This window comes from Prosopis cineraria, unplaced genomic scaffold (genome assembly GCF_029017545.1).
Source record: "Prosopis cineraria cultivar Desert tree isolate PC_DT_omini unplaced genomic scaffold, ASM2901754v1 PC9, whole genome shotgun sequence".
In the NCBI taxonomy this organism is placed as follows: Eukaryota; Viridiplantae; Streptophyta; class Magnoliopsida; order Fabales; family Fabaceae; genus Prosopis; species Prosopis cineraria.
Window position 1 is genome coordinate 19,004,198 of NW_026555340.1, and position 24,217 is coordinate 19,028,414.

Below are 24,217 nucleotides of genomic sequence, written 5' to 3' on the forward strand. Positions count from 1 at the left end.
TCATCTTTGCAATGTTTTGTGCTTCTTTAGTTGCAAATATACTCTTGATGCGTGGCTAGGAACCTGGAATTGTCTTAGGGGTAAAATAATTTTCAATTGAGTAGGAGTTTCTTTTTATTGGCACTACACATAAGGACTGACTTAGATGGAGTTGGAGTAATTGGTTCCTTAGCACTAGATACATGTTCCCCCATGTTTGCTTGTAGATCAGCAAGCTTTCATTTCTTTACACTTTTCAATGATTCTTGCATCTAATGAACTTTATTACAAGAAACTACATTTCTAGTGGTACTAGTAAGATAGTGTTTCAATCTATTTGTTCCACGTCCTTTATAGCTTAAGGCACAACAAAGACATGTATACACATTTTTTTTTCCTCTTTTTTTAAGGCAACATGTGCCTATGCAACATCTTTTTCCCACAAACAGATGGGGGCTCAAATGTTGAGTCATTATGACTAGTAAGGGAATTATTATAATTGGGGGTGGGAATATCAATTCCATCACTACTAGAATTACTTCCAATCTCTAGTTATAACTTTAATCTACAAGCTACAATAATTTCAACGCAAATAAACATATGGGGTTTGATACAAAGGGAATATGTTTGAATAAGCAAACTTGGTTCCTGCACCATTTCAACAATTAATATAAGATGAATTAGTAATTATGACAGTGAAATTACACATAAAAATATCAAAGAGTGAGCACATGATTGAGCACACATTTGAAGACAAAAAAATAGATGGATTTAAATTGTCTAAGTATATGCATGCCTCCCTGTTCATAAGTATTAAAACCATCATCTTGTCGTAAGCAAGTAATTGAATGACTGTTTCTCTCCGAATTCCAGCTGGGAACCACTGGCCGTTTTTGTTGGGAACATCGGAAACGTGTGACATAAGAGTGGAGCACTGGAAGAAGGATTCATAATGTAATCTGAGATAGGAATGGAGACGTACATAAGAATGAACTAGAAATGCGTATAAAAAATATTTGGTATGCAGTGAAAAGAAAATGAAAGATTACCTCAACAAGTTTGCGATGAATTCAAAGGACTTTTTTGTTTGTTTTTTGATAAGGGTTATTTTTTTATTTTCTCAATTTATCCGACAATGCACGATTTATTTCTTCTTCTCAATTATGGAATCATGCTGAGGCTCAAAACTTTTCAATGGAACGGTATTGCTTTCCATCAAACCAAATGTGGGAGATGCGCCATTTCCCACCTCATTCCCTTTCAATCCTCTTCACCGAACATGGCCCAACTTCCTTTCCCCCTTGATTGGGCTTTGTTTGGGCCCAGAGTCACCTGTATTGTTTTTGCAGCCCAATATTCCCTTGAGGCCCATACAATCATCCTTTCCCTCACATCTTTTTAAATCGCTATCACCTCCTTTGTGTTTTATATCATTTATATTTTGTGCGCATATTATCTGTCTTATATTTCATATTGATCATTTAATTTTTGACTATAGACTCAAATGTGTGTGTATTCATGTTTAATATCTTTTATGTTATTCGCCACAGCAAATATGGTCACTTTCTTTCTATCCTTTTGTTGATTTTTGTTCTTTTGATAAGCTTGGGCTCAAAAAATTTGGGCCCACTTGTTTTAAACCCATCATTGATAAAGTTTATTCTTTGGTTTCATCGTGAAAAGATCATTTAGAACTCAGGTCTCATTTGTTTTTCATCAATTCGTTGGGTCAGTTATTTATTTGTCACCACCAAAATCATAGTATTCATTTTGGGTGTATTGATTAGAACTCCCTATATTTCAAGTTTCAATGTCATGGTGGAAAACTGACTTACGAATCTGATTCTAGGACCGTCAGAAGCTTCAATGATTTAACTGTGTTTGCAGAATTAAACAAAGATAGCGATGAGAGCCACGATTTGAAGAATGATTCTCATTTTCTAGCAAATGTACCACAATAGAGAGGAGCAGAGTCCTTAAAGAAATCACAAGGATTCAGAGAAAAAGAGGTGAAGATTAACTTGTTTGGGAATTAAATAAATCAGTCAGTCAGTCCCTAAATAAATCATTTAAGAGATAATAAATACATTATTTCAAATGGAGAACACCATGATATTTCCAAGGACAGTAAGTCAGTCATCTTGCGGAGATAGCATTAAATAAATCACTACAATCTGTCTCAATAATCACCCGTTCAAGAGGCCATTCAATCACGAGAGTTATAGCTTTGCTTGAGAGCCAACAATCCAGCACGGAAAGCAGACTCAACGTGCACATGTTCTCATAGTTACGTGCCACCAGCCCAACACCAGCTTTTTGATTCCTGCTATAGTACGCCCCATCACAATTGATTTTAGTAATACCAACAGAAGGCTTTTTCCATTGTTTATCAATCCTTAAAGGAGATGTAGGTAGTGGTGTGTCCATTAAAGGGTGGGAATTCCAATCCTCACTGACATAGCAATTTGCCATTTCAATTGCCCTTGCAGGATCTGGTTCCACCTGTTCAAAGACTTTGTTGTATCTAAATTTCCAAATAAACCAACACAAGGTAGCAACGTAAGCCTTGCAGAAGTCCATATCCGTATCATTATTCAACAAGAATTTTTCAAGCCAAATTCCCAGATTAAAAACCTCAGCAAGATTAATGAATAAACTAATGAGGCAACCAAACCAAGTCATCTTAGTACACATTAGAAGCATATGTTCCAGTGTTTCAATATCATCTCTGCATATAGGACAAATTGGGTTAAAGGCACACTTAAGGTAAAACAAGGCTTCTTTAGTGGCTAAAGCATTATTCAAAGCACGCCAGATAAAGATTTTTATTTTTGGCAAGACTTTAAGCTTCCAAACATAATTTCGTATTCGAGTATCTAGGGGCCTAGAGGCACTTGCCTGTAGGGGGATGTTTTGAGTAAACTTCAAATTCATTGATAATCAATATCCCAATTTCACACTGTAGTTTTCATCTTTGGCAGCAGCAGCATCATATTTACCAAAATAAAAATTTACAAAACTTATAAAAATTAATTTTAAATCTAGATTTTGTAAAGCATATCTAGATAGTTAAATTTTTTAAAAAAATTAATTTCCAATTAAATTAAATCTGTGTTGTTCAATCGACTCATCAGTAAAGATAGGCATGGCAAGTTATCCTTTTAAGTTTGGTATTTTTTCAAGAATTGGGCTTGAAAAATAAGATTTTTTTGTATGAAAAGGCTTTTAGATCTTACCTCTATAAACCTTGCCAAAATAGTCTCATGCTATCCCTTATAAACTTTTTTACAACTTTATTTATATAATTTACTTCAAGTTTTGAAATTTATTAATATTTATTCTTTTTAACGAAGACGAAGTTAGTGAAGTTATTAGAATAGAACCACTTCCTTTAGGTAATTTTTTTAAAAATAGAGTGTAATGTTTTATTTTTGAATGAAAATAGATGATAACAAAGATTAAAGAATATTTATATTTTAAACATTTGATTAAGATAATTTGTAATTTATGTGTGTGTTAATATAATTAAAAAAATCTATGTAGGATTTTGAGATTAGCCCTAATCTTTGTCAATAAGCGCCTGATTTAAAAAAAGTGCTAACTTTAAAGTAGAAGGTTTATAAACTTAAACTCTTAAGACAGGTTAGGCTTCATTGACAATTATTGTGCAAATTTAGTAATGAATAAGTTTATTAAAAATTTATATAAATTTTATAAATTTTTATTTTGATAAATATAAAATTAAATTAAAATATACATAAGATTTTAAATTTTAACCTTCCAAATTTAATCTGCTGTCTGGATTTCTTTGGTTAGCGGGAGGACCATAGTCCCCATCAGCCTAGGAAGGGGACAAGTCTCTCACCACATGTGATCATGTGCCCTCATTCATGTCTCTTGCTTTCTGTTCCTCTCTTAACGCACTATCACAATTTATATTTTTGTGCTTATTTTTTTAAAAATTGTCATCCAATCACACTTTTCAAATTTTTTTAAAAAATTGTTTTCTAGTATAGTTTTCATAATACGCCACTTTTAAAACTAGAGAGTCATAATTATTAGGGTAAGACAATGGCATTCCCATCATTTTACAAAATTTTAGAGATCTATCATTTATTATCAAATATTTTAATTTAAATTTAATTATAAATATTGTGTTCAAATAAATAAAATTTAAATAAAAATAAACATAAATTATGTTAATTGATTTATTTCCTATTATTATATATTACATCCCTATTTCATCAAGGTTTTTTTACATATGTGCTACAAATATTATTTTAAATCACTTATGTATTTATATTTAAAAAATTAATAATGTAGTTTCAAAGCTAAAAAAGTTATGTCAGTCATATGAACACCCTTACTTTTTTTTACCGTATGCATTAATTACTACGTTTTAGTTATGATATCACAAGCCTCTCACTAACATTTTGAACAATAGAAAGGACAACATATAATACCAATCCCAAAATCTCTGTCGGTAAAGTATTTTTTAGCAAAAAAAAAAAAAAGTATTGTTTATTTCTTGTTTTCTTTTCTCAAATTTATTCTGTATTCATTTCTTCTTCGATCCGCAAGTAATTTAGATATTTGACGATAACAACAAAAGGCAAAAAGAGAGTCGTGGGGTCCTAATTTTACAAAGTGGTATGCTGCTAGACAAGATAAATTCTGATTGAAATTTATTTTTATGTGTAAATATTTAAACGTGTGGATCAAATTGAAATCTCCTTAACCCGACGGATATATGTGATTGATTGATTGATTTTTTTCCTGAAATAATTAATAAGTACATACAAAGGCGCAAATATAATATAATCGTCCTGCATGGCTATTGCTTTATATTTATACATGGGGCTTTTACTATTATTATTATTATTATTATTAGGCTAAATAACACACAACCCCTCTAAGTTTTAAGCCATGTATGCATAACTTTTTTAACCTTTCAAACTTAATAATAAACCTCCTTGAACTTTTAAATTTATACAAATAATCCCTAACCATTAATTATATATCCCCTTAAATTTTATTTTTATGTGTATTTAAACCCCCAAACTTTGATTGATATACAGATAATCTTGTAAACTTTATGTTATATGTAGATAATTAATGTACAAAATAAATCATATAAAGTTATCTATATAAATTATTTAAGGGATGTTTATTGTAAAGTTTTAAAGATTAAAGAGGTTATGTGTTAGTTCAAGTTCAAGGTAGTAATGTATAATTTAACCTTATTATTATTATTATTATTATTATTATTATTATTATTATGTGGCTAAAAAGCGTAACAACGTAGAGGGACACCTGGAAATCGCTGGAATTTCAACAAATGTGAGGTTAATAAATGAATACAGGTTAAAAAGAAATGTGGATATCCATTTTGATTGAAAGAAAAAAACCAATCCGATGTTGCCAGCTCATCCTGGAACCCTTTGTCTTTACGCCCGCCTTCTTTGCTTGTAGTTGAATGCCACGTCCATACATGAATCCAGCTTTTCATCAATAATTATTTGGTGACGTGGAATTCTGGATAAATATTTAGTGGGGAATATAACTAGGTTAATCGGCGCAGCTATGTAACTTAATAAATATAATTATTACTAAAAATTGTATAGTATTATAATAACTCATAAAGCGGATTCGTAGGCTGTTAATTTAATTGTTAAAAATTTAAATGCTTTAATTTAATACTTCATTTTTAAAATGTTGTCTATATTTTTTATTAAATTTAATTATAACTTTATATGTCAATAGAGCTCTTGTTAGGGTCAAATTCATTGCATTCATAGAAAAGGCAGTGGTCTTATGAGATTCGTTCTTCAGATCCCATTATTTCTAGTTATTATTATTATCCCCCCCCCCAACCAACAAATCTTGCGGATACACAGTTCTATCCAGTTTTTTTTTCCTGAAAAAGATGATAAATGTATGCTCCCAACAACAATTCAAAATATAAATATTTTTCTCATTAATTTTAGTTTAAAATAAAAGTATATGTAAAAAAAATTCTCTATTTTATTTCTTATATTTATTTATTTAAATATTTATGTATAATTATCTTTTACTCACTATAGGGTGCATTAGTAATTGAAACTAGAAAGAAAAGAGAAGACAATATACTTTCTCATTTAAAAAATATAAAATATTTGTACTTAAATCTCAGTTCCAATAAAAAATTACTTATATTTAAATTATTTTAAAAATAAAAATACTTTATATTTTTTAACATCTAACCTCTCAAAAATATATTATATTTTTTTAAATTTTTAATAGAAAGACGATATTTTTTATAATAATAAGGATTTTATCGGCATGTAATTTATATTTTAAACTGAAGTATAAAGCAATATAATGCTTTTGCTTTAACTCAAATGAAATATTCGCATGTTGTCAAATTGCAATGAACAACAAGTCAGCGACATTATTTTTACTCATTTTGAACTAACTTTGAGGGTATATTAAACAGGATTGTTTCTGATAGAATGATATTTGTGAGCAAAAAAGAAAACTTTGACCTGATGAGCTTCTCATTTATAAAAACTCAACGTGTCATCACTTGACTTGCACCTTCTTTACTTTTTGGCGTACCAACGAACGTGTACGTCACTCCTTTCTCATTTTGGCACAGAAAATGAGAATTCTATTCAATCAGAACTCAGGAATATAACAGTCTTTCGTTCTGCTAAATTACACCGCCTCGTTTACAAATATACAGCATTAATCTTACCCTAAATAAAATAATCATTTATCTTTAAATAATTTTATTTTTTATATTTATTTCTATTTATAAGATATTTTATTTTAAAATAAATATAAAATAACTTATTTAATAAAAAAACTTTTAAAAAAATAATGATTACACTTTAAAATTTTGCATTTTTAACATTCAACTTCTCAAAAAATATCTTATATTATTTAACGAAAGAAGTAAAATAGTTTTAAAAATATTAAAATTATAAAATATAAAATAATTTGATAAAAATAAAATTTTAATAATAATAATTTTAATATTACCTGAAGGAAAAATTAAAATGATTATAGTGTGATGGTTAATTTTGTAGATTTAAAATTACATCAAATGAATAGTATTTTTAAAATTTTATGTTTTTATCTAAAAAAAAGTTCATAAGTGTAATTATTAAATTTTATTTGTGTGTGTAATCTTATCTCAAATTATATTCTTATTTGAAGTGAAGGGCTATAAATTTTTGTTAAAAAAATTAAAAAATATAGATTTTATATTATTATTACAGTACGAGTTGAAAACTTTTATGGAATGGAAAATATTATAAAATTATTTTAATTATAGTCAACTAATATTTTTCATCACAATTGTATGTTATTTATGTTATATATATTTTTATGCACAAAAACCTAGCATTAATATGTAATTTAAATCATGAACTATATGTTCAAGAGAAATTTCAATTGAAACTATAATTGGTATATTTTAAGTCTTAAATAATTAACTTAAAGCAATTTTACCCTTACTGTTAAATTAAAATAAATGTCTATTACTTTTTAAAAAAATGAGGCATCATGATTATTGTTCATCTACAGTTGAATATTATCTATATACTTCCCTTGACCTTATATATAAAAGGTTTTTTTTAAAAAAATTTTGTCCTTAAATATAAAAGATTGTCAACATATTTTTTTTAATAAGTGGATTGTTATACCCTTATCATATTAAAAAGAAAAAAATAATAAGTACTTTTGTTAATTTACTTTAAAAAAATATCTATTTTTTATTTATAATAATTAAGGACAAAACTAAAATATTTTTATATTTTTAAATAAATAACTAACTTTTATTAATTCGTATGATTTGATTAAAAATATTTTATATATAGAGACGGAAGAGTATATGTGTAAATGCATCATGGTATTGTTCATCTACAATTGGATGAACAATAACCATGATTTAAAAAAAAATTCTTTGCGGGACCCATAACAAAAATATGTATGAGACTCATAATAAAAATGGTATAAAACCTAATATTTTGGTAGAGATAAAATCTACTTACCATTTGTTACTTTTATTTTATATATGTAATAATTAATTGTATTATAAAAATATAAACTTAAATAATAAATTTTATAATAAAATGTTTTGTTGCAAGAAATTACAAACTTAATTTATATAAATTATATAAAAATTGTGTATGATTATTGGATAATTTTTATTGTTTCAAATCTTAGCTCACATGGAATAACAAATTCTACATAAAATAATTTTTTAATTTTATTTTTAAAATATACAAGATAATAAATTATAAAATAAAATAAATTTCTATGGAATGAACATTGGTTTTATTTTCTTAATAAAATTTCATTTTTGAAAACTAATGTGTAGCTTATAGTACAAATGATATATAAAAGATCTATCATGTGTTGATGGTATCTTTTATATATATAAGATAATAAATGGTAGAATACAATGCAAAGCAAATAAAAATTTATAAAATGAAATTTTTATTATTTAAATTTTAATTTATGAGTGAATAACACATATTAGAATGATAAAATATTCTTTTAATTTTAACATACAAAGAGTGACAAATTTTTTATATATAATTTTTTAATATTTATGATGTATGTTATTTATGTTTTTAATATGTGCATAGATACAAAAATTTAAAATAAGAAAATGTGTTATTTAAATTTTAATTTTTGGTAGATAACATATAAAATTTGAATTTTAATTTATAAATAGAATTTTATTTTTATTGCGTGCGCTCCAGTATTCAAAGTCTTTGACGCAAACTAATTCAATTGGCAATTAAGTGCACCTCTTTTGGGACATAAAATAAAAACTTTTAAAACAAAATTTACTTTCATGTACACCTCTAAAACGTCTCTTAATTTAATTATTATTTTTTCTTGTCATGCAATACATGTAATCGATCAATAGTATTACCATAATCCTGTACATAAATCACATTTTATAAGTAATTGATGGTCTATTTGATAAGTTTTCCAAATAAAAAATGGACCATTAATTGTTTTTCTCAATTTTACCCTTCAATATTTTTTGAAAAAATAGGGAAAAAGTTACATACAAAAAAAATTATCTTTTAAATATAATATATTTAATAAAGGTAACTTGAACTTTTTTCTAACAAAACTAATGATTTAACTATACCTCTTTAATTATAGCGAGGTACTCTCTATCTCTCTTCATATTTATATATAAGATATTTTTAACTAAATTACAAATATTAATAAGAGTTTGGTATTTATATTTGAAAACACATAAAATCAAAATAACTTTTTAATTTTAGTTCTAATAATATTACAATTAATATCATAAAAGTGGGTAAAACTCACAATTAATATTCCTCCCTTCTTCTCAAGACAATCAGGGCAAAATTACCCAATTAATCAAAATTATTATGGCACCCCATATTTTGAGACAAAATAAATTTATAGGAAACACCTTATATATAAAGATAAATGAAATAGTTAAAAGTGGTTTATATGTAAGACATGAGGGAGTGCTATAATATTGACTATACTATTTGCTTAATTTAAAATTATTATTTAATATATAATATTTTAATTTATTTTTAATTTTCCCTATAATTGTAATTTATAAATACTATTATGACATAAAATATTGTATAGAAATTATTGTAGTATATATTTTATTTTTCTTAGAATGATGCATAGGCTAGGAAATTCTGAAAGATCATGAGTTAATTATATTTTAATTTACACGAGATGAGAAATTAAAAAATAATATTAAAATTTGTTAATATACATAATTCCCTAATGCATATTAAAAATTTACCCTTATGATAAGGATAATAAAAATCGTTACACAAATTTTAATTTACACGGGATAACCAATAATATATTTAGGAACATTTTTTGGGGGCATTTTCTTTTATTAATTATGAGGGCACTTAATAAGAAGTATATTTTTTAACTTGATTTCAAAATTTTCCATATCTTAATCAACGGAAAACTACAAATGTATCATGGGAATAACACACTTTAAAATAAAATGAGTAATTATTTTTATCTTTAATGTGTATGGGAAAACAACATTTACTATAGAATAAATTATTATTTAAATTAAAAAAATATGTTATTTTGAGTATACAAAAATAATTTATTTTTTATTTTTATCTTTTAAATATTAAAATTTCTATGCATTGCAGGGAATAAATCTAGTTATGGTTTAAGAGACAAACGGGGTAGTGAATAGTGATCATCAATAGGTAGGAATGTAATGCCCAACCTTCCCTTCCCTTCCCTTCTCTTCCCCTCCCCTGGATTTATTTTAGTGAACATTGATATTTATTGTAGCATTCTGGACCAACCAATTAAGATTAACGTATTCATCGTAAATAAAAAAAACAATAGAGTAACAACTTAATACAAGCTAAGTTATTAAAGATCCCAATTTAACCATAAACCTATCTTTCACAATTTTTCATAATAAAAGGTGCTTCTTGGTTACAATTGTTATGGTGAAAAATAAAGGTAGGGCTAACTAAAATTGGAAACACACACAGATAAATATGGGGTGAGCTACTCTCCTTTATTTTTTTTCATTATCTCTCCACTGTATATTTAAATTAAACATGTATTTTTAAAAATTATTAAATTTAAATTAATAATCTAGAATTATATTAATTTCTTTTCTTCTCTTCTATGGAGAAGAAAATCAACCTTCAACAAATAGAGGGGCCTTCAGTTTTTGACCCGAGAGTGTGTGGGTCCCATGCCACCGTCCCCGCTTTGACTTTGGGTGCGGAATACAAATGTAGAGAGTGTAGCCGAACCAACGGTTAATGCGCGTGAGATTTTTGGACGACAACCGAAGCGCAATGAGAAAGCGAGTCGGCGGGGCCCACCGTATCAATGCCCCAAGCTCCCCAAGGCCCGAACCAAATGAACTGACTGATACTGACAAATATTTGTCGTAGGCGTAACCCCCAAAAAAAAAAAAACAATGTTTCGTAATTAGAAGGAATTATAAATAAAATAAAGGATAATAAACCAAAGAGGGAAGTAGTGAGGCATGTTTGGTAATTGGCACCTTGATTGTGGACCCAAGAATAGTATTTGGCTGACGTGGCTCCATCACTGTAAAAGATTTAGGAATAGTAAATAGTAAATAATGCAAATATGATACACTCTTATATATATATATATACACCTTCACAAATCCAGCACATGCAATGAATCTTCTCTAGCCCTTTGCGTTGAAGCAAGACAATTCTAAAATACATTGCTTTAATAAAAGCGTATTGCCAAGTAGAGACAAGCAGATGAGGACAAAAAATAAAATATTGGCAGAATATTTTAAAAAATCACTTTCTTGGATGAATTCTTTAGGTCACATTAATTAGAATCCATTAACTTCAAAATGAAAGTAAAAGTAAAAATAAAAGTAAGTTTAAAAGTATGCAGAGAAAAATTTTATTTAATAAATATATTTATATCTTGAAAATATCAAAATACCCATAATTTTTTTTTTTTAAAAGAAGTCTCCATCATCTTTTTCATCACGGCCGATGCAAGTACACCCTTTGAGCTTGAATAAAATTATAAAAAAATGTTTGCTACATTTTTTTAGATTTTGGATTTAGAAAATTTTTAATTATTTTTAAGTTATTAATTTTAAAAATGTTGTATCTCATAATCCAAGATCCTAACATCACCATGGTTTCTCATCTTCCCAGCTAACTTTGCACAAAGCATGAACTCCATCAAAAATCACTGAACACTCAGTAAAGGTGAACGGTGAATTAATCTCTCTCACAGCCAACGTTTAAGTGTGTGTTTGAATAAGGATTATAATTGATTTTTTGAGTGAAAAAATCAATTCTCCAATTAATTACCCAAACATCAATTTCTCAACAAATTGATTTTTTTCCCAAAAATTGATTATAATCAAAAGCTCCAAGATTTAGCTTCTGCGTCTTTTGCTACAAAATTGTATGGAAAAATTACAAGAAAGGCTCAGAAAAAAATAAAAAAAAACAAAAAATTTAATAAAAATAAAACCAAACTTTCTTTTCTTCTTTTTTTTTCTCTATAAAATTTAAACTTTAGATCCTCAAAAAACTTACTAGCATAAATTATTATCAACCACCACCCTCCACTTAGCACTTACTATAAAAATAATTTAAATAAAATATTAATTGATAGAGAATATGTTGTCAAAATTTTTAAACAGTACTTAACATTTTCATCACATATGGCTTATATTCGTTATGTTATTAGAAATTAACTTATACATTATCATCTTTATTAGTTATTGTAAAGTTGATGTTTGATATTTAAAAATTAAATATTTCTCTTTTATTAAATTTATTTGAACTAAGATATATTGAGTTATTTATTTATGTAAATTAAAATTGTTAATATTAAGATAATTTAAATTTTTATAATTAATTAAATATATAATTTAAATAATATATTTTATTTTTAAATATTAGATACAAGTTTATTAATAATTAAATTTTGAAAAGTAATATCTTTTATTGTATTTATATAATTAACATTGATTCTGAATAAATTATTTAAATATCTTTAATTTTATTAAAATTTAATTTTAAAAAATAATATTTAAACAAATTACATTATAACATAATTAATTATAATTAAAATATATTATTTAATTAATTATTTTTATAATTTATTATATTCAATTAAAATTCAAACGAATACTAAGCAAATCGTATTACGGTAAGATCCCGCTGGTAAAAAAAAAAAAAATTCAGGCAAAATCCTAACTGTAGCATGAAGCAGCTTTTCCAAGAGTCATTCTCGTTTCGCAGTAGGCAAGTGGGGCAAGCAACGATCTGATGTGATATCTGATATATATATATATATATACACGTACGTACTGGTCGGAGCCATCTGGATTCGGTGCGGTAAGCAACTCCCCGGACTGTATATGATTATGATATGGGTGGAACCACGTGGGTGAGGTAAGCAACTCCTCATATCATTGGAAGGTTCACATGTCTTGCAGCGCAAGCTGATGAGAGAGAGACAAGAAAAACGTGTGCCGTGATGCAATATTTATGAAAATCATTACTCAAAAAATGCATCAAAATAGGAGTACCGAATCAATTACCGTTTTTATTTATTTAAAAAAATATAATCGTAATTATAATTTTCATGATTGTTTGAAATGACTGTAGTCTTTTGGGGTCAACAAAATAATGGATGCATTGTTGTCATACATGGAATTACGTTGTAATTATCCTTGACATTCTGGCTGGAATCATAATAGATAGTTATTTTAAGATTAAGATATAATTTCACTCTTAAATTATTTTTAAAAGAATAATATTTGTCCCATTGTTTAAACGTATATATTATTGTAGTTAGTGGGACTCACTTTTCATGAGTTAAGGTATAATTTTATTCTTAAATTATTCTCAGACGATATATGTTGCTTTCACCATTTAAAAATCATAAAATTAAAAAAATTAAAATTAAAATTAAAATAATATTAAATAAAATAATATTAAATGTATATCTAAAATAAATATAAGAAAAAATATAAATTATACTTTTATATTTTGTTAAATATAAGTAGATCTTGGTTAAATTAGATATGAATAGACTTAAAATTATTTACATTTGAACATATAACTATTGACATTTTTATAAAAAAAAAAAGATCTCAAGTTATATTTTATACATGTAAAATGTTTAAAAATAAAGTTAGCTTTTAGTAGGATCTATTTTTTTTAAAAAAAAATAAGCTTTTTTAATATTATATTTAAAATCGTCTGGCTTTTTAAAGCCCGCTCTAGTTTTCAATTCAACTTTAATTTTTAGCTTAATAGTAGCTTAACTTTTGCCCAATCCAACTCAATCATGAAAATGATTTTTTAGTTCAAATCGAGTTATTAACAACACCTCCAATCGATAGTTATAGATGCAAATACAGATACTTTTGAGTTTACTCATATCTCATTTAACCAAGATCAACTTATATTTGACAAGTTTTAAAATTATAATTTATAATATTATTAATTTATGACATATTATTAACATATTATAGAATTTTTTTCTTATATTTATTTTATATATACATTTAATATTCTTTAATTTAATATTATTATAATTTTATTTTTATTTAATTTTATGGTAAGGGCAACATTGCTCCTCTGAAAAATAGTTTAGGAATAAAATTGCACCTTAACTCATAAAAAGTGAGTCCTACTAGCTACATTAACAAACGATTAAACGGCAGGATAACATTACTTCAATTTGATTAGTTTATGGGTAACATTACTATGAGAAATAATTTAAGAGCAACATTGCTCCTTTGAGAGTAATTTAAAAACAAAATTATATCTTAACCCTTCATTTTATTTACCCCACAACAGAAAAGGGAGGTAGGCATGAGAATAGGCTAAGTCTCTGTCAAGGACCTACATCCTGACTTATTTTAGGCTTAGTCTATCCTATTTGCTAAATAAGCTCAAGTCAAGTTTAGGCTTATATAGTTAAATAAGTTATGTTTATTTTTTCAAGGTCTAACCTACAAGTCCAACAGACTAACTTACTTACACATACACATGTTATTCATATATTACACACACATCAATTTCACCATTTAATTTTTAATCAATCTATTCTTTTTTATTTCTAATTATGTTTTCAATTGGATTAGACTTATATATTGATTTTAATGTTATTACTTTATTATTGTATTGTATTGTAGTTAACAAGTTATTTTAATTATTATATATTATAATTGATAAATCAGGTTATGTATTATTCTCTTTGTCCCTATATATAAGATATTTTTTAGAATTTTATTTTATCTCTAAATATAATGAGTGACAATGATATTTTTAAGTAATTATATAACTTTACCCTTGTCTTGAAAAATAAAATAAATCATTAATTGTATGTTTTTTCTACCACTATCATGATATTAATTATGATAATATTAGGGGTAAACTAGAAAATCATTGTTTTTCACGTGAGTTTAATTAAATAACAAACTTTTATTAGCATGCAAAATTTGATTAAAAATACTTTATATATAGGGACGGATGGAGTATACATGAATGATTTTAAAGTATATTTAAAATATTTAAAATTAAAATGTAAGCCTATTTAAAAGGTTTACTTTCGGTGACGAACCCAAAAAAATAAATTGGTGGGAGCATAATTTATATTTGAAATATGTATTAATATTTTTTATAAAAATAATTTAAATATTTATTAATTTAATTAAGGATATCACATAATAAAATTAAATTCTAAAAAGAATGCATAAAATAAAAAATATAATAAAATAAAAATTACTTTTTAATAGGATAAATTTTTTAGTCTTTTAGATCATAAATTTTTATTTGGGAGAAGTGAATTTTTGTAAAAGGGAAGTGAATTTTTTTGAAATGACAGCGGCATATGAGAATTTTGGGGTCTTGTTAATTGCCCCCACAAGCCTTAACGTGGACCCGTACTTGTTTATTTATATGTAGGTTTTTAAATAGACTTTTAAGTTAAGTCAGATTTTAGATAGGTTTAAGTTTAAGTCTCAAAAAAATTTTATACAAGCTTTAAATTAAATTTAAACCTCTGATTTATCATACAAACTCAAGCCTATTTAGTCAAAACTTAAGTTGGCCTAATATATTTTCACCCTTAAAGAGAGGGGAAGAGGGACTAGATTTTAATTATTTAACTTAGTCGGAGCAACTGTAATTATTTAATTTTTCAAAAGTACACTTTCGAAAAATTGTTTGTTTGGTTTTTTTTTTTTTTTCAATTCAGTGGCTCTTTCATAGTATTTAAAATTGTCGACTTGTACGTCATTGACGTCAAAATCACATGTGACAAATTAAACCTAACTTATTGACATTAATAAACATAAATTATTATTTTCATTTGATTTACATGTAATATTAATTAATTAATATTAGTATTAGTTCATTAATTATTGAACACATGATTTTTCAGAATTTATATCTTGTACATACACATCTACATATGTACATATATAAAATTTTTGATATCCTATTTTCTGTTTGGAATCATATACGCCCTAACACACGATAGCAAATGTACAGAAGTATATAAAAAGTTTCAAGGAAAAATGACAATTGGAGAGAAGAAGAAAAAACTCTATAGAATCATTAATGATAATTATATATTTTAAATTATTAAAATCTCAATAAAAGATTATAATCATACTTATAATAATTTATTTTTTATTAATTGATCTGATATTCACAACTAACACTATAAAAATTATCAATTATTATTTGTTAATTTTTCAATCAATAGTAAAAAATTATAAATAATTAATTTATGATTTACAACTGATTCTTGTAAATTCTCAAATCTCAACCACTTCTACAAATAATTTTTTTTTAATGTAAACTGATACAAACATTGCCAACTGAAAAACCAAAAACAAACAATACAAGCAAAGACAAAAAAGCACTACAACATCGCATGCAGACGACCCAGTTTTGCCGTTCTAGTTACGTGCCTTCCCTACATTCTAAGATCTAAACCCATTCAATTAGTTTACACGATAAACTGAAAAATCGCTTTGGACACCAATTTCGTCTTCTCTGCTTCTACTCCAGCCAGATTGGATGAAGATCTGGATCCTCCTGCTAACTGTTATATAGTCTGATGCACTCAATCTCACCACCTCTATATAACAGTCAGTAAGATAATCTCTATACAGAGGACGCTATATATAACCTATTTTTAATAGTGTTAATTATAGGACAAAGTTTTAAAGTTTCATTTGGTATTAAATAAAAGAAAAAATGTAGTAATGGTGAATTTTTTCTTAATATTGCCCCTCATTAATTATGCCAAGTTGTAATTTCTAGACAAATTTTATTGTGATCATTAATTTTAATGAAAGGCAAAATTGAAAAGTCAAACATTTATCTTTAATTCTTAATCATACATGGTCAATTTATTTTTATGTTATCAGCATATTTTTTACCACGTTAGAAAATAAGTTAATAGAGTTATGGTAAAATTATTTCCATCAATGTTAATTAGCTTGTAGTTTTTATGTGCATTTTTAAAACCATGAGGACTAATTGATGTTGCAGGCTAATGAAACTAAAAAGACTGAAAACAATAAAATAAAACTACATGAATCAACGATAAAGCACAATTTAAGTACAAAGATATAATATTATGTTTTCCCTGAACTTAGCTTTGTTTTTAAAAATAATTTTCAAATTGAAACTTTTCTCTTTTAAAATTCTCAACTTCGCCGCCCTTGTCCCTATTTCATGATTTCATATTCCTTACAATTATTTTTTGTTAGTTTATACTTAATTATATAAACAATGAATTATATTTCATGAAATTTTATCATGCATGTTGCTGCATTAAATTTTATTTTGGAAAAATAATCTTTTGTTTTTTTAAATAGCTATGTCAGGTCTGAGCATAGTTGGATCTCATCAAAGATAATTGTTTTATTTTATTTTATTTATTTATTTATTATTTTTCTCTTTCATACGAGATCTTGTGCTTTAAGTAATCATATTCCATTTCATTAGAATTAATACTTGATGGTTAAAAAAACAATACTCTTTAAAAGCAGAGTCAAAACGCAGTCAACTTTTTTTTTTTTTAATAAAATACACGGAAGCTGTTACATTTCCATCTATCAAATATGGCCATAGTTTCTTTAGCATTGCTCTCCTTCTCTCCATATTTTGTGTAATTTTTGTAACTAGCCTTTTATAGTTTTTACAATTAGTTAGCATCTTAAATTTTAAATTATTATGTGAATAGCATGTTCAACCATAAATTTTTAAAATGTAAAAAATTTTCTCACAATATTTAAATTTCAAATACTTGAAATCTTACCGTTAAATTGCAGAAAATAATCGTTATTTTTAAAGGTCAAAGTAAACATCATATTAGTGTGTGACTAGGCTCCCAACTATAAAAGTAACAATATTTGCTAAATCATAGATCCACTTTACTATTGATTTTAGTTACATATACAATGAATTATCATTTCCCAAGACATCATGAATTTCTTCTAACTATATATATATTTATCTTACAATTAAAATATGTAAGTAGTTCAATCTAGCTTACATAACAAATTAACTCTAGTTATCTCACTCCAATAGCTTGAATAAGCTTGAGTAAGCTATGGATGTTCATGCCCGAATATAAGAATAATCTAACCTTAAAAAGCTTCAAATCATTCTCGAGGTCTTAAATAATGGAACCCACTCTTTGAAATCTGAAATCTCCCTCGCACGAACGCACTCTCTCTTTCCAAAACGCCTCTGCTCTCCCCTGTGCGTTTTTGCGTTGGCGGCGGAAAAGAAACGGTGGGGGAGGGCTTTGCTTTGCCGCTTTAATAATAGTGGGCGGGCCCCACTATTTCATTTCCATTCCATTTTTTTTGTTTGTTGTCATGGAAAGAAGAGAGAAGACCTTGAAAAGAAATTTAACATCTAATAAAAATTTGAACAAGTCATACTCATTAAAATTTGCATTTTATTTATTAATCATTAATATTTATTTGTAGAAAGTCCTTGCCAGTTATTAAAAGATATCCCCAAGTCCAAAGAAAGAGAATTCGTTTGTTTCGTCCCAGGTGCTGCCCGAATCCAGCTGGGACCCACTGGGTTTGTTGTTGAAATTTGACATACGGGTTTTTAGACCGGGACAACTCTACCATGTGTTTTGTTCCAAAAAATAATTAAAATTAAATTTTTATCATTTGTCTCGTCTTTTTTTAAAAGTCATCTCATTTCTTTATGAATCAAGACGAGATTAAGAAAAGATAAGAACATCCTACCATCCTGATAACACGAACAATGTAAAAGAAAAACTTGAATAATAATATCTATTAATTAAAATTTTAAATCACATAATTTATTAAATTTAAAACTAATAAAATATAAATACATAAATCACAATAATTATTAAATTACATCAATCACAACCACAAGTATATAACTTAAGGTGAAGTATATATGAGACATAGTATATTATGATAGCAATTACAAGTAATTTTTAGGGTACAAGAGCAATAATAACAGATAAGTTTGGGACACCATCAAGTCATTTTTCTTTTTTTTTAGTTGAAATATGTTAAGCTAGTGACTCTTTTAAAAATAAAGTAAAAAATATGATATAAATAAAAATTATTAAATTGGTAGACATAAGAATAAATTATATTAATATAGTTAATATATTGTAAAGAAAGATATTAACCTGTACTGCTTACTTTGTATCATTAAAATTATCAATATAAAAAAAATTTAGTTTTAAATAAGAATAGCATGAATTGAAATTATAATTAATATAAATATAAATTGTATTAATATAATTAATATATTTAATGTATATTTTTAAAATAAAAAATAATATATATCTATATAATATTTGGGATGGGATGGGATATCTTGAGGGCAATCTTGTTAAAATAAAAAATAATATATATCTATATAATATTTGGAATGTGATGGGATGTCTCAAGGGTAATCTTATATCTCATTTGGTCTCAAATATCTTTTCTATCTTGTTTCGTAAACCTCTGCCCAAATTGCTTTCAGATCAGATTCATCTTGATATAACCAAAATAGAAGCAGGTCAATTGAGTTAAACACCCTATTTGACCCTCATCATTGCCGAAATAGGATTTGGGAACATGGGACAATTATGACGCAAGAGTGGCGCACGGGAAGAAAGATTCATAATAAAATCTGAGGTGGGGAATGGAGATATACTCCCTCCAATTATTTTTTAATTTCTTATTTTTTTAATTAATATAAAAATATTTAATATAGTTATATTATTATTAAAAGTTAATGATAAAAAAATAAAATACTTCTAATTTTTTTATAATATTACAGAAATTTAATTTTTTTTAAAATGTGTGAAACAGCTGAAACTGAAGCAAAAATTGAGAAGAATATATATATATATATATATATATGAATGAACTAGACATAAAAATAAAAAATATTTGGTATGCAGTAAAAAGAAAATGAAACATTTCTTTAACAAGTTTGTGATGAATTCAAAGGTCCTATTTTTTTTAGAAGAATTTCAATTAAGGATCATTATAGAATCTTAATTTTAAATGGGTCTAAAAATATTTTAAAATTTAAGTCTAGTGCAGGGGAAAAAACAAAAGAATTTTGATGGTAAAAAAATTAAAATATCCTTCATTTATTATGAAGAATCACTAGCTGTTAATTTCTTACTATATTTATTAATTTACCGATATTACTTATAAATTACATCCGTTTGTCAGACAGTCAGTAATATTGGTTATTAATTTATTAACTTTACTTGTTAATTAACTAATATTATTTATAAATTACAAGACCTATTAGTAATTTACAATTGATATTAGTAAATTAATAAGTAAAGTTAATAATTTAACAACTGATGTTATTGTTTATGATTGAAAAATTAATGTTAAGCCTTATATACTTATTAACATATCAACTTATATAATTTATAACTCATTCGCAAATTAACAAGTGAAATAAGAAAATTAACAACCAATTGAAGAATATTTTGATCTTTTCACTGTCAAAATTCTTTTGAATTTTCTCTTTTGTACTGAATTAAAATTTTAAAATTTTTTTGAATCCACATGAAATTATGTTTCTAACTAATATTCTCTCCCTTTTTTTATAAGGGCTATTTTTTACTTTTCTCACATAATCCGATAATGCACAACTATTTCTTCTTCTCAATTATGGAATAATTTTGAGGCTCAACTTTTCAAATGAAAGACATCTCCTGGGATGGAAAGAAGAGAATCAGCAGGAATCAAATGAAAGACGATAGGACAAGAGAGAGCCTTCTTAGGTAGACAATCAGCAAAACAAGTTTGAGCTACAAAATCTGTATTACTTATAAAGTACAAGCATGGCTAATGAGTACGAAATACAGAAGAGAAGCGTGTTTAATTGCAGCCAAGATTCCTTGGGATATTCACAGAAGCGGGGTCAACTCAATGGCCTCAGAGCAATCGCTCTTTGCTATTGTACAAGTTTAACAATAAATTAAGAAGCTAATTAACGAAGATATTTCTGTTTCTGGGTTTTAAACCGGACAACACCTGAATACTTGATTAAGATGAAGCTTGTTGAAAGCACATTACAACGCAGAGAACAACAACAACAGAAACAACACACAATCATCAAACAATGCTTTATTCTGAAAGCCTACAGTCTAAAGGTGAAACCATGAAATACACAACTAAACAGCACACGGCTTTAATTAAAGTGGCAAAACTACTAAAACTCTTAAAGCATATTAAAATGAGACACAAACAACACACAACCCTCACACAACATCAAAACTCCAGAAAATGGAGTGATGCAGAGACAAGAAGCATTGTTTACTTTTGGGGTGGTGGCGGCCTCTTACTCCCGTAGCCTATAAGGTCCCCTATCTGCTTCTTGGTGCTTCCCTTTGAGGAGGAAGATGAGCCCTTTGATGCATTATTTCCATTTCCATCACTCTTCTTCTTCTTGTTTTCATCAGAAGCATACTTGCTTCCATAACTCAAGTTATCTCTGATGCAGTTTTTCCCCTTCCAATTATTTGACGAACTCATCTCTGCATATTAGCAATCATCACTCGGTTGTTGTTCCTTTATATATATAAATGAACTTGCTACCTAGAAATCAAGGAATGTGATTCAACACAACAGATATGGTTTTGGAAGCTCAATAAATAAAATATATATACAACGAATTTAAATGAGTAAACGGAAGTAAAATTCTCAAATACCATACCATGAGACATGCCCACTTGCGCAGTATTTATGCGATTCAAAACAAAAACAGGATTTCACACAAAAACAGAAGATGCGAAAGACAGGGCAAATTCTCAGACCGTCTCTATCAACGAAACAGCCAGATTGAATAAACAGTAACAGATTCTACCCAAAACACACACACACACACACACACACACACACACACAGTGACAAATCAAGGAAACAACAGAATCGGAAGCCAATGACTACGTGACCGAGCAGGGAGTGAAACTCAGTACTGTCGTCTCCGAGTTGATTGTGCAAAGCAGGAAGTTGTCTTCAAGCACAAGCATAAAACGGGTTTTCGGATCCGCGTCAGTTCCGATTCCATGAGCAGCAAAATGAATCGAATTTCAAGGGGCGAAACACATATTCATTATCCAGAGAGAATTTCTACCAGCCTACTCCCTATTTGCCATCTCTTCTCCGAGTCTCGCCTCTCATCTCTTTCTCTACAATCTTCTCTCTCCTTTTCTCCAACATGGTCGCCCCCGGTCTGAAACGGGTTTTGGATCCGTCTCGGACCCGACTCGATTAGCGGCATCATGACATGATCCACACCGACCCGTAGCAACTTGAACTTTCTACAAGAAGCTGTGAAACATGAGATGGATCAACCTTCCCCTGAGCTCTTTTAATGAGAGTGTTTCCAGAAAAAAGAGATCGATCGAGGGGAGAGGAGAGGTTCCGAAAGGAAGCGGAAGATTGACGTCATCATCGGCGGCGCCGGCTACCAGGTTTCATAGGCAAGTGGCTGACAACGGGGCAGCGACGAGGACCGTGGTGGTTCCAACACCCCTGTCGTCCACTCATTCGCCGTCCCCTCATTCTCGCCCTCTCAGAGAAGCGAAGATGGCCGACGGATGGTGGTCGCAGGGAAAGTTCTTCAGGACGTTGTTGGCTCATTCACTGACCAGAGGCGAAGATGGCAGCCGTCGACGACGACGCGGCCATTATGAGGGTGGCGTCGTTGTGTTCGAGCAAGGTTCCAGTACCCCTGTCACTAAAAGAGCGCCGTCGACTGCGCAGTGACGAGGACCATGGTGGTTCCATCACCCCTGTCGCCCGCTCATTCGCCGTCCCCTGAATCTCACGTGCTCAGAGAAACGAAGATGGCTGGCGAAAAGTGGTGGCGGGAAATGTTCTTTAGTACGCTGTCGGCTTATTCACTGACCTGAGGGGAAGATGGAAGCAGTCGACGACGGCGCGGCCATCAGGAGGGTGGTGTTGTGATCGAGCAAGGTTTCGTTGGCGCCGCTGCTCTCGAGACGATGATATCGGTTGATATCCGACGCGAAAACAAAGTAGAAACAAGCAATCCAAATATGTAAAGAATGGAAGAACGAAATTGCTTGTGTAACAGAAGAAATTGTAGCAGAAAAGGTTTTGTTGTCTAGAGATGATATTTGAGTATACATTCAGGGGAGTTTACCTGCAGGGGAAGCGACTCCGGCCGACGAATGCTTCCGAGCTTGTTCAGGCCTTTCACCTAAAAGAAAGGAGAGATTAATAAGGCATAAATCAAAAGCTTAATGCTCTGATTCAGAAGTCTGTGATGCGAAGACACATATAGAGGTGTGAACACGGTGGCGGAGTGAGGATTCTGTGGAAGTGCAATTTCATAAATTATAAAAATATTATTTTTATAATTTATGAAATTGCACTTCCACAGAATCCTCACTCCGCCACCGTGTTCACACCTCTATATGTGTCTTCGCATCACAGACTTCTGAATCAGAGCATTAAGACAATATTAACCATGATTTTTCCCCCAAAAAAAAAAAAACTATGTGAGCACCCTTACTTATTTTACTGTATACATTAATTACTACATTTTGGTGATGGTATCATAAGTCTCTCATTAACATTTTGGACATTAGAAAGGACAACATATATCCCAAATCCAATATCTCGAAGGATGAAGTTAAACTTGACATCCAATTCCTGTTAAAAATCATTCTAACTTGCTGTGACATATCCACGTAACGATGATTTCGTGCAACATTTCTTTTTTGATAAACTTCGTGCAAAATTTCTTGTAATTAAGTTAATTGCATTTGCACATTTCTCATTTTAAAAAGTATTGTTTATTTCTTGTTTTCTTTTCTCAAACTTTGGTTTGCATTCTGTATTCAAGAAAAGTGGTCTTATAAAATGCGTACTTAATATTTCGTGTTATTAGTTATTATATCCCCCCACCAAACAATTTTAATGAAAAAATTAATCATTTGATTCTTAAAATTTTAACTTAATTATAACTTAATTCTTAAACTTTAACTTGCTTTGAATTAATCTTTAATATTTTGATTTGGTTATAACTCAATCCCTAAACTATGACTTATTACAACTTAGTTTTTATAGTCTTAACCATTTAAAATATCAGTCCATATATCTTAAAAATAAAATTCTAAAAATTAAAATTATATTAACATTTGGAGATTA

At 28.1% G+C, this 24,217-nt stretch overlaps 1 long non-coding RNA gene across 1 annotated transcript; it reads right to left on the reverse strand.

The window, feature by feature from the left end:
- Positions 1–21,136: 21,136 nt before the first annotated feature.
- Positions 21,137–23,371, reverse strand: LOC129319194 (uncharacterized). Its single transcript, XR_008595460.1, has 2 exons — positions 23,208–23,371; positions 21,137–21,573 (listed from the first exon to the last, which is right to left on the reverse strand). It is a non-coding gene; the product is annotated as an uncharacterized LOC129319194 (long non-coding RNA).
- Positions 23,372–24,217: the final 846 nt, after the last annotated feature.